We start from the raw sequence: 12111 nt of genomic DNA on the forward strand, positions 1-12111 counted from the left end.
CGGTGGTGAGGTTGGCCCGGGATCGAACATTGTTTCGTTCTGCTGTGCATGGAGTCGCTATGAGTCGGTTCCGACTCGATGGCACCTGACAACAAACAATCTCTGGATCCCTATTTTCAATCTTGGAGTTTTCTTTTACTTTGGAAACTTTTAAACTTAGGTTGACTTGTGGGTGGTGTTGTCATGTATATAATCTCAGATTGCTGGCTACTGTTGCTGGCTCTCTGTCTGAAGACCTCCCTTTAGTATTTCTTGTAAGGTTGGTTTGGCTTTTACAAATTTCTTTAATTTCTTTATCTGTAAATGTCCTAATTTCACTGCCACATTTGAGGAACAATTTTGCTGGGTATATGATTTTTGGTTGGCAGTTTTTTCCTTTCAGAGTTTTATATGTCATTCCATTGTCTTTTGGTTCACATGGTTTCTATTGAGAAATCAGCTTAGTCTTTATTGCTTGTCCTTTGTAGGTAACTTAGTTTTCCTGAGTTGCTCTCAGGACTCTGTCTTTGTCTTTGGTTTTGGAGACTTTATGATTATGGCTTGGTAATTTTCTTTTGGGGGCCTATCCTGTTTGGCGTTTGTTCAGTTTCTTGAATGCTTATCTTCTTATCTTTCATGTTAGGGAAGTTTTCTGCTGACTATTTTCTCTATTTTTGGGGGGGTGGTGGTGGTGGTCTTTTCCTGTTCTGGAATTCCAGTCACACATAAATTATTCCTCTTGATGGTGTCCCACATAATTCTTGGGCTTTCTTCGGATTTTTTTTTTTTTTTTTGCTGTTCTTTTATGATCGTTCCTCTAGCAGCTAGTATTGAGAGATTCGTCTTCAAGCTCACTGATTCAGCCTCCCATCAATTCAACTGTACTCCTTTGTCCTTTCATTGTATTACTTATTACTGAAATTTTTTATTAATCTTCTAGATATCTTTTTGTTGTTTTTGTACAGTTTCTAAATTTTCACTTATTTTGTCAGTTTGTTCTTAATAGTGACTTCCTGAATTCTTCTGAAGTGTTTTCCTTAATTTTGTTTGTAGCTTTCTTGATTTTTCAGTCTATCCATTTCTGTCTAAATATCATCTTTTACAATTCATTATCAGGCAATTTCAATGCCATTTCTTCACAGAAAGGTCTTCTATCTCTGTATTTTGGTCACGTGTTTTCTCGTGTGAGCTTGTCTGTTTTCTACATCACCTTGTAATACTGTTCTATTTGTACTTAATTGATGACTGTATGTTGGTGTGTTCTTAAGTATCCACCATTTGTTCCCTGGTGGATGTGACACAGAATGCATGATGCAGTCCTCTATTCTTGTCACACAGTTGAGGGTGTGTGTGTGTATGGCTGGTTTGGGATGCTGTATATTTATGATCAAGGGGAAGGGGAATGGATAGTGGCCCTTGTCCAGTAAGCGGAGCTCAAGGAGGCATGGATGCGGCTGCAATGTATGGGCATGGCTGCTGTCTCCCATCACATAGGAGGATTTAAAAAGATAAAGAGAAAAATAAATTAAAAACAAGCAGTGAGAGGGCAGTAGGCAATCATCAACAAAAAAAGAATAACTAAAAAGAAAAAAAGAGCAGTACTCAAGATGGAGGCAGTGAGAGGGAGGGATTAGAGTGGGAGGCACAGAAGCGGTGGGCTCATGGCGGCGACCGAAGATCGGAGGCGTGAAGAGTGGGAAGAGGAAGAAGAGCAGTTGATTCTTGTGGAATTGTCAGTAATTACTGAATTCAGACTTTCTCTCAAAATGTGAAAATAAATGCAAGATTTTGGGCACTGACACTGAGAGGCCTATTATGTCTTTGCTGGGGAATATGAAGACACTCTTGGGACCTGTGTTCTATTTGAAGAAGATGTGGAGAAATACGTGGATGCAGAAGGCAACAATAAAACAGTGCTAAAATACAAATGCCGTACAATGAAGAAACTCAGCATGACAAGAATTCTTCTGACAGAAAAGAACGAAGGAGAAGAAACCATAGGTGGCGTGGAGTGGCTGGAAATCAGTGATACTAATTCCTCCAGTAGACCCAACATGATTTGTAGTTTTCTACATGATGATGAGCTCTGGTAGCGTAGTGGTTACGAATCGGGCTGCGAACCTTAAGGTCAGCGGTTCGAAACTACCAGCCGCTCCGCGGGAGAAAGATGAGGCTTTCTACTCCCTTAAAGATTTACACCCTCGGAAACCCTGTACAGGGTCGCTATGGGTCGGAATCGACTCGACGGCACTTAACAACAACAACAACACATGATGATGAAGATGAAGAAGTTGTAGCACCAGCCTCAAATAAACCTTTGGAGTTGAAGGTGCAAGAGATTCAAATGAAAGCTAACTAAGACCTGAGTTATGAACAGGGGAAATCACTGCACTTGGAAATAGAGGGCTCGGATCCTCTTATTGAGATCCCTTCTTTTGATTTATTTTTATGGAAACTCAGGATGCTGTCTTAGAATCTACTCTGAGAAGAAATGTCTCTCATACCTAATCATGAACTTACTTAGTTTTTAAGTCAACTATTTGGCTCTGTAGCTTCTAGTTGTTCACCTATTTTGTTATTTCTGTTGACATTTCCCAAATATAGCATAAGTTAATATAGCAGTTATGTACTATTAAGACCAAATTGAATTGAATTAAAAAAACAAAACAAAAGCCAGTTTAAATAATCAGAGACACATCTCTAGTGAGTCCTTTACATTTGGATGCTTTACTAAACTAAGTGTATCGGTGTTCAATTACAGGCGTCACAAATTGTGATGCACTTCTGTTGGTAGCTGCCATGGAGTCGGCTTGTGACACACGGCGTGAGTGTTGGGAGACCAGAGTAGCAGCTCCTCCAGCCAAAAACAAGCCTGATGCTGCTGGGCTGCCAAGCTGCCGTTACTCTGTATCCCACAATGTTCAGTGAGCCTGGTGTCAGATCCCATCCAACAAAGCGTATTGTGTCCTGAGAGTGTGACTGTCATTCCAAACTGCTGCTCAGCCAGCGAGAGCATGGTCACTACCTACCCCTGGCCACCTTTTACGTGGGAGAGAAATAAACCTCTCTCTCCATGATGCGACTCTGTTATATCCAAATGTCATCTCAACTGATATGTTGTGCATTTTTAGAAACATGAAAAATCTAGGAAATGATAAAGAAGTAAAATGAGAGATTCTTAAAATTTGTAATTTTAAAAAATAAACTAATCTAGACTATAATACCTTATGTTGGACAAGAAAATAAGTCTTAAATTCTGAGGAGAATGTGGCATTAGCTCCCTTCCTGTTAATAAGAATCAGTGTTTGATATTTAGTAAAATAAAAGTCATATTTTTCAAAAAGAAAAAAAGGGAGTAAAATATAAACAAGGGAAGAGAAGTAGAAAAAAAGAAACAAGCAAAACTAGGGAGAGGGCAAAGAAAAGAGAATTAGAATAGTAAAGAAAAAACTAAAAGATAAAACATGAGAACGAAGAAGAGGTTGGAAAAAAAAACAAAAGAAAAAAAAACAGAGTTAGAAAGAGGGAAAAAGACAAGGGAATGGGAAAAGAAAATAAAACAAAGAAAGGAAAAAACTGGGGCAGGGGTAGGACCCAGAGAGAAGAAAACTGAGTTGGGCAGGGCACTTGGTATGGGCTGGCACCCTCTGCCATTCCAGGAGATCAGAGGTGGGGTGGAGTGGGGAAAGGGATAGAATGGAGTTCCTAAATGGAGTTCCTGGAAACCTAGACAGGTCAGGGAACCTGATCCAGAAGTAGAAAATGCCAACTTAGAAAATGTCTGAGGTCTAGGTGCTTGTTCCTGAAAGGAACTCTAAGGCACAGAGGACAGCAAGGGGGAGGGTGGCTGGTTATGTAGAGTTCTTGGCCTCCCAGGCATGGTCAGGACCTGACACTGTGTCTTCACATGAAGTGGAGGTGTACCCAGTGTTGTTCCAACCTCAGACAGAGCAGAGGTTATACATACAGGGCAGGGAGTGTGGCACTGGCCAATGGGTGGGTGAGGGTAGGGGCTGACCACACTTCTAATCACCAGGAGGGTATGGGGAACAAGGGAAGATCCCACCATTCTCATCAGCAGACACAAGTGCCTATGAGTTGTCAGGCCATTGTCTTGATGGATCAACTGCTTGCAAAAGTTCAAAATGGCTTTGCTGCACCAGGTCCACTGACAGTTCATTTAGCTGTCTCCTTTCTCACCGCTTTTGTTCAGCTTCTTCTCCTAGTCAGTATTCAATCCATTTCTCTCTAGGCCTCCAGCACTGTCATCTGTATCTGTTTCATTTGATCTCTCCTGTCTGTGTTGCCTATCTGCCTAGTTCGTCATCTTGCCAGAAGTCCTTAAGTCTTTTTTGTATGGATTTGAACGTCCTTAAAAGCTGTTATTTTTGTGTTCAAATGACTGTCTCCTCTAGCATTTCCATTTAACTAGCCCAATATATTGTTTATACGTGCGTATTCTCTTTCTGGTTTCTTGGCTTCCCCAAATGGGTTGTTTTTCTTTAATTTTTTTAACCTCCTGAGGATTCAAGTTTAGTTGTTGGAGGGTCACATGGCAGTCTCAAGAGAACAGAAAGGCAAAGCAGTCTCCACTGTTGTGGGCTGGCAGCACAGCAGTAGGCAAGTCACCAGCCCTTGTTTTGACCCAGGAGGAAGCCTCCCTGCTCTCAGGCCTTTTGATGTCTTCCCCCCTTAGGTATGGAGACAGCTCAGTCCCCTGGCTCTTCCCATTTCCTTCCCCCCAGAAGTCAAAGGATCTCTACCAGCCAAAGATCCTTCTGGGGTCTGCCATTCTGATCCTCATCCTAGGCTCTCTAAGCTGTTGCCCAGCCCATGAGCTCTCCCCCGAGTTCAATACCTTACTTCCACCCAACTGTTCATTGTATCTCGGGGTCATTTGGCTCAAAAGAGGCAGATGCAGACTGGAATTAGGAGAGAAGGGATAGTGAGATTTGTAAGCAGCCATTTTCTGAAAACCTTCTCTGAAATGGAAATGTCCTGTTATTTGTCAAACTTTCAAAGCTTGACAAGTAAGTAAAAATTTGGACGTCTGTGAAGTCTAAACATCTGTGAGTTATATACCGTTTTCAACTGATGCTCTAAATATTAAGCTTTAAAAAAATAATCTGTGCAACTAGGAATATCTTAATCATTGTCAAAATTAAAAGATAATAACTAAACACATCAATTTCAACATAATTATGTTGTACAAAAGCAACCAGACAAAAGAGAATGTATACTGTATGGTTCCATTTATGTAAAATTCTAAGAAATGAAAACTAATGTATGTTGTTGTTAAATGCCGTTGAGTTGTTAGTTATCCTGTATAGGGTTTCCAAGGAATGGCTGGTGGGTTTGATCCACTAACCTTGTGGTTAGCAGTCTAGTGATGATCCTGCATCGTAAGGGAAAACAGATCAGTAGTTGCCTGAGGACCAGAGTATGGGGTAGAGAGAGGTGCTGGCAGTTGTCACCAAGTCAGTTCTGACTCACGGCGAGCTGATTAGGGGTCAATGAAAAATTGGAACAGTGAAATTTTCAGGGGTGGTGGAAATACTATCTTGATTATAATAATAGCTCCACAGGTATATACATCAGTCAAAACTGATCTAATTGTACACTAAATATTTCATGTCAGTCACACCTTAATAAAACTGTAAAAAAACTGACCAGAAAAATATTTGCAATAAATATCTCAGACAAAAGGTTGATATCCATAATATTTTAAATAATGTTTTTTAAAAGCCATTAACAGATACGAGATAGACGAACAGAAAGTTATGTGAACTTTTGACTGTTTGAAATTTCTAATATAAAACTATATAATTAAAAAAAAAAGAGTAAAACCTTACCTTCCACCTACATCTAATTTATAACACAATTGAATAGAAACAAACAAAGTTACCAAGCTACTGAAGCTCAAGGCATACTACAAATTATGCGCTTGCTGATGGAGGCTGACAAATGGAGTAATCAGAGTTGAGGCAGAGGATTAGGCAGATCCTCTTGTAGGAAAAGAGAATGATTCTGGTCTTGAAGAGATGAAATTAATGCACTTATGTGTAATTTTATTTCAATTTTTATGGTAGACAGGGAGTAGAAAACAGAAGAGAGGTTTAGATGAAGGAAAATACATAAAGAGGCAATGAAGTAGGAGAAAGCTAAAGGCAGTTTTTGAGACGGTCTCTTACTTTAGGTTCACCATTTCTAATACAACCATTGGAATCTTTTGTCACAAGAGGCTGTTTACTGCAGGAAAGAAAATGAGACGTAATAATTCACCAAAAAAGGATTTGGAATAGGTCAAAACCATTTATTATGTGCCACTGTCCATCTTTCTCATGCATTGCCTTACCTGCAGTAATGTTTGTCTCTAACTAGACTTTTTTTTTTAAACTTTATATTATGAATTGAGTGAGAGTTTACATGGGAGAACAGCAATTGTACACTCATCATTTCATTGCAATGATTACAATCTCCCCTGTGCATCATCATTTAACAGGATTTGCTTTTATTCCCTCTGTTTTTTGTTTTATTTTTTGGATGTACACAAAAACACTCAGGAATATATAAACAACCCAAGGGAACATTCTGCAATCTAAATGATTTTTGCTTTTTTTACCTAGCTTTGTTCTAAGTAACAAGATCCATGAAATGAAAACTTTAACTGTTTTTTCCTAATGTACATGAAAACTAACCCATCTTGAATACTTTCAGTGGTTTGTGTGTATTTCCTTGAAGAATAGTCTATATGGAACTATCTGATACCAAACGAAAAAACAACAACAAACTAACAATTCAATGCATGAAAAGCTACAGAAACAGCAGTTAACTTTCAATTAATTTTGAGAAGTCCACGAATCTAAGAAGAATTCATAACTGTTAAGTTGTTGTTGTTATGTGCCATCAAGTCAATTCTGACTCATAGCGAACCTATATATGGTTTCCAAGGAGCAGCTGGTGAGTTTGAACTGACGACCTTGTGGTTCATAGTCCAGTGCTAATCCTATAGTGCCACACCAGTAGAGCATACTATTTCAGAAAACATAATAATAATGTGTATGTTTACAGCAGAGAGACAGTGTAGTGTGAGGCAGAAAAAATGGTTTACAGTCATATAGGCCTTAGTTTGAATTTCAAATATGCCATTTAACTTATCTAACTTTCAAGAGTTTCACTTTTCTCACCTCTAAAAAGGTGATAACAGTTACCTGCCCTGTTGTTGTTGTTGTTGTTGTTAGGTGCCATCAAGTTGGTACCAACTCATAGTGACCCTATGCACAACAGAACAAAACAATGCCTGGTCCTGGGCCAACCTCACAATTGTTGCCACGCTTGAGCCCATTGATACTGCCACTTTGCCAATCCATCTCACTGGGGGTCTTCCTCTTTTTCTCTGACCCTCCACCTTACCAAACATGATATCCTTTTCCAGCAATTGGTCCCTCCTGACAATATGTCCAAAGTATGGCCATCCTGGCCTCCAAGGAGCACTCTGGCTGCATTTCTTCCAACATTTCTTCTGACCTGCTGTTAGTTCAGTCTTATATAAACTAATATTTGGAAAGTACTTGACATATAAGTGCTCAACAGTGGTTGTTATTGTTGTTATGTACCACAGAGTTGGTACCAACTCACAGTGACCCTACGCCAAACAGAACAAAACACTGCATAATCCTGCGCCAACCTCACAATCGTTGCTACACCTGAGCACACTGCTGTTGCCACTGTGCCAATCTATCTTGTTGGGGTTCTTTCTCTTTTTCTCTGACCCTCCAATTTACCAAACATGATACCCTTTTCCAGTGACGGGTCTGTCCTGATAATATGTACGAAGTAGGAGAGATGAAGTCTGGCCATCCTGGCTTCAAGGAGCAGGGCACTCTGGCTGCACTTCTTCCAACACAGACTTGTTTGTTCTTTTGGCAGTCCATGGTACTTTCAGTATTCTCCTCCAACACCATAACTCAGATGTCTCAATTCTTCTACGTCCTTCTTTATTCACTTTCCAACTTTCACGTGAATATGAAGTTATTGAAAATACCATGGCTTGGGTTAGGCATACCTTAGTCCTCAAACTAACATCTTTGCTCTTCAACACTTTAAAGAGATCTTGTGCAGCACATTTGCCTAATGCAATATGTCATTTAATTTCTTGACTGCTGCTTCTATAAGTGTTAACAGTTGATCCTAGTAAAATGAAGTTTTTGACAACTTCAATTTTTTCTCCATTTACTGGAATGCTATTTATTGGTTTAGTGGTGAGCATTTCTGTTTTCTTTACATTGAAATGCAACCATACTGAAGGCTGTGGTCTTTGATCTCCATCAGTAAGTATTTAAAATCCTTTTCGCTTTCAGCGAGCAAGGTTATATCATCTGCATATCACAGGTTGTTAGTCTTCCTGCAATCCCGATACCACGTTTTTTTCTTCATATAATCCAGTTTCTCAGATTATTTGCTCAGTGTAAAGAAAATTACAGATTTCTTAATGTTCACATCAAATTCAGTGGATTACATACATTAAGATGTAAAGTAACTTTCTCCTATTTTTAAAACTCTAGAACTTGGCTTCATAGTGTGGTGGGAAGGACCTAGTATTTAGAAGTTTGAACAATGGCTCTGTTACTCAGGTCATGTGGCCTGAGGAAAGCACCTACTCTCACTAGCCTCAGCTTCTTTATCTCTACAAGGGCAGTAACACTGGCCATCCCACAAAGTGGACCCCTGGTGGTGCAATGATTAAGTGCTGGATTGCTAACTGCAAGGCCAGTGGTTCAAACCCACTAGCTATTCCTCAGGAAAAGATGAGGCAATAAGCTTCTGTAAAGATTCATCATCTCAGAACGCCTAGGGAACCGTTCTGCTCTGTCCTATAGGGTTGCTTGAGTCAGAGTAAACTTGATGGAAGAGTGTTGTTTTTAAATCCCACACAGTAAGGAAGAGGATGAAATTAGTGAAATTGCTGTATGAGGTCTCAATCGATCACTCAGCTTTACTATCACCTCTCTTTCTTCATGCACCTCTCTCTCCTCACCCTACATTATTGTTTCCCTTACAAGCTACCCTAACCAAGCTGCTGTGGTAGAGGTGCCGACTTGTGCAACCCTAAAAGACAGAGTAGAACTACCCCTAAAGCGTTTCCAAGATTGTAATTTTCACAGAAGCACACTGCCACATCTTTTTCCCATGGAATGGTGGCGGGGTCAAACAGCCAACCTTCTGGTTAGCAGCCAAGTACTTTAACCACTGTGTCACCAGTACTCCTTCCCACACAAGCGGCACCTTCTCGAATCTTCAGAGAGTTCCTCCTGCTTGTAATGTTCTTCTCTTCAAGAATCAGTTGTATCTCTGAGATACTTACCCAGGGTTCCCTCCAGGACATATTTTCTTTTCATCATCTTTCTCTTTTGTCCTTATTAAACCACTAATAACAAAGGAGCTCTGGTGGCGTAATGGTTATGAATTGGGCTGTGAAACTTAAGGTCAGCTGTTCGAAACTACCAGCTACTCTGCGGGAGAAAGATGAGGCTTTCTGTTCCCATAAAGATTTACACAGCCTCAGAAACACTGTACAGGGTCACTATGGGACAGAACCGACTCGATGGCACTCAACAACAACAACAAAAATGTAGTAAGTAAATGGCATCTGTTATTTGAGTGCCTACTGCGTCACACATAGTGCTAAGTACTTTACATATATTATCCATTTAAACCTCAACTATCCTGTAATGAGCAAACAAAAGCTGAGGGAAGTTTAGTAATGTGCCCAAAGTCACTCAAGTAATAACTGCAACTAATGACCACTACTAATAATTAGAATGCTTCCTGGAAGCCAGGATGGCCAGACGACATCTCTCAAGCTTGGGACATATTGTCAGGAGGGACCAGTCCATGTTGGTAAAATGGAGAAGGATATCATGTTTGGTAAAACGGAGGGTCAGAGAAAAAGAGAAAGACCCCCAGTGGGATGGATTGACACAGTGGCAGCAGCAATGGGCTAAAATGTAGTAATGATTGTGAAGTTGGCGCAGGACCGGGCAGTGCTTTGTTCTGTTGTGCATGGTACCAATTTGATGGCACCTAAGATCAATAACAATCATCAGTTATAACTATGTGTGGCTCCATAGGATAAGCACTCAACCACAAGTTCAGTTTGAATTGCTAGGTTGGTGGTTCAAACCCACCAGCCGCTCCTCAGAAACCCTACACAGAGTCGCTAGGAGTCAGAAGCGACTGCACAGTACTTAACAGCAACAACAAGGACTGCAGTCTTGGTGTAGCCCTGTAAGATAAGCACTGGGTTGCTACCCACAAAGTGGGTGGTTCAAACCCACCAGCCGCTCCTTGGAAACCAGCTACAGCTTGCTTCAATCAGAGCCTACTAGATGGCACTTAGCAACAAGAGGACTGAGATTCAAACACAGGTTCCTGGTTCCAATGTCATTCTACTGACTGTGATGGGAAATTCATGTTTGTAAATCTCTGAAATACAAGTTTTACAAGAAACCATAATACCTTGCATAATATTTGCATTGAACGAGCAGATGGTAAGTAAACAGGCTGCCAGTGTGCACTCTTTCATACAAGGAATGCCTAGTATTGTGCCAGCTTGCTCAAGACCTGGGGATACAAAAATGATCCAACAAGGCCTCTGCCCTCGAGGAGTCTACACTAATAATATCGGGTTAAAGAGATAAATAAACAGACTATTGCAGTATAGTGTGTGGGTGAGTGCTGTTTTGGTAGTGTATGGGCAGGTTACTGAGAAACATAGGATGGGGCACCAAAACTAGACAGGGTTGTTGTTGTCATGTGCTGTGGAGTCGGTTCCAACTCACAGCAACTCTGTACAGGGTTTCCAAGGCTGTAAAGTTTTATGGGAGCAGAAAGCCTCATCTTTTTCCCATGGAACAGCTGGTAGTTTTGAACTTCTGACCTTACGGTTCGCAGCCCGATTAGTAACCACTATGCTACCAGAAGGCCTTAGATGTTAGGAAAATCTGAGTTTCTGCTTCTCCTTTCAAAACCACAATTAAGATGGGTTCTAATACATTGAGATTCTATATCTAGCATGGTAAAAATTAATGTACTTCGTTTTTAGATTAGGTTGTTGTTGTTGTTGTTATTAGTTGCTGCTGAGCTGATTCTGACTCACTGCAACCGTATGGACAACAAACGAAATATTGCCCAGTCCTGAGCCAGCTTCGTCACGGCGTTTGGAATGTCTGAGACCACTGATGCAGCCATCCTGTCAACTCGTCTCATTCTCATTGCCCCTCTGCTTTACTAAATATGATCTCCTGCAAAATAGTTTACATTATGTCTACATTCATAAATTTTATCTAGAATTACTCATCTGTATATTACAAATACCATCTTTTAAAACACATTTTAAAGGTTGCCATGCTTTCCAAATATGTTCAATTTGTATGACAATACCTATTTTTTTTCCTCTTCTCACAGATCACTGAAAGAAAAACACTTAATCAGAAAAATGGCTACAAAACTGGTCAGTTTTAGAAGCATTTGCAACACAACTGTGGTTTTGTCAATTTAGGAACTTTTAACTCAAGGAGAACAAGGAGCTGAAACTTAATGAGTTTCAAGCAATCTCTCTAAAAAAGACCATCAAGAACATTTTAAGCCTAGATTAAAAAAAAAAAAAAAATCTTTCAGGTTTTCCCATAGGCATTTCCTTTCTTCTATGCCTTCCAAGTCTCCTTCCAGTTTAACCTTACAACAAAGGTAAATACAATTTAGTTATATACATTCTCATCAGCTGTTCAATGAACAAACAATAGTTCATTTAAGTGACTACTTCGTCAGCTGTCATGGAAAACAATAAAATAAAAAGCCTTATTAAACTGAAGTTAGATTATATCTGGTACTTCTTCCTCATACAAAGAATTACTAGAAGAAAACTGAGTCTAGAATAGTCACTGAAATCCCAGAGTAGTATAGTTAATGTGCTTAGCTGCTGATCCAAAGGCTGTGATTTAAATAAACCCAGAGGCCATCTCTGAAGCAAGCCCTGGCTATCGACTTTCAAAAAACCTGCCACTGGAGGCGGGCTTGATGGCGGCTAGGGTGGAGGTGCAGTGAAGTTCGCCATCAGGCATACCATAGAAT

General features: G+C 40.1%; 1 protein-coding gene and 1 pseudogene across 3 annotated transcripts in view; one reads left to right on the top strand and one right to left on the bottom strand.

Moving 5' to 3' along the window:
- The window catches only part of SLC12A6 (solute carrier family 12 (potassium/chloride transporter), member 6), a 163955-nt gene that overhangs the window by 108346 nt on the left and 43498 nt on the right, over positions 1–12111 (bottom strand). The window lies entirely within an intron of this gene.
- LOC102826414 lies at positions 1641–2452 on the top strand (annotated as a pseudogene).

This window comes from Chrysochloris asiatica, unplaced genomic scaffold (assembly GCF_000296735.1).
Source record: "Chrysochloris asiatica unplaced genomic scaffold, ChrAsi1.0 scaffold00004, whole genome shotgun sequence".
Classification (NCBI taxonomy): Eukaryota; Metazoa; Chordata; class Mammalia; order Afrosoricida; family Chrysochloridae; genus Chrysochloris; species Chrysochloris asiatica.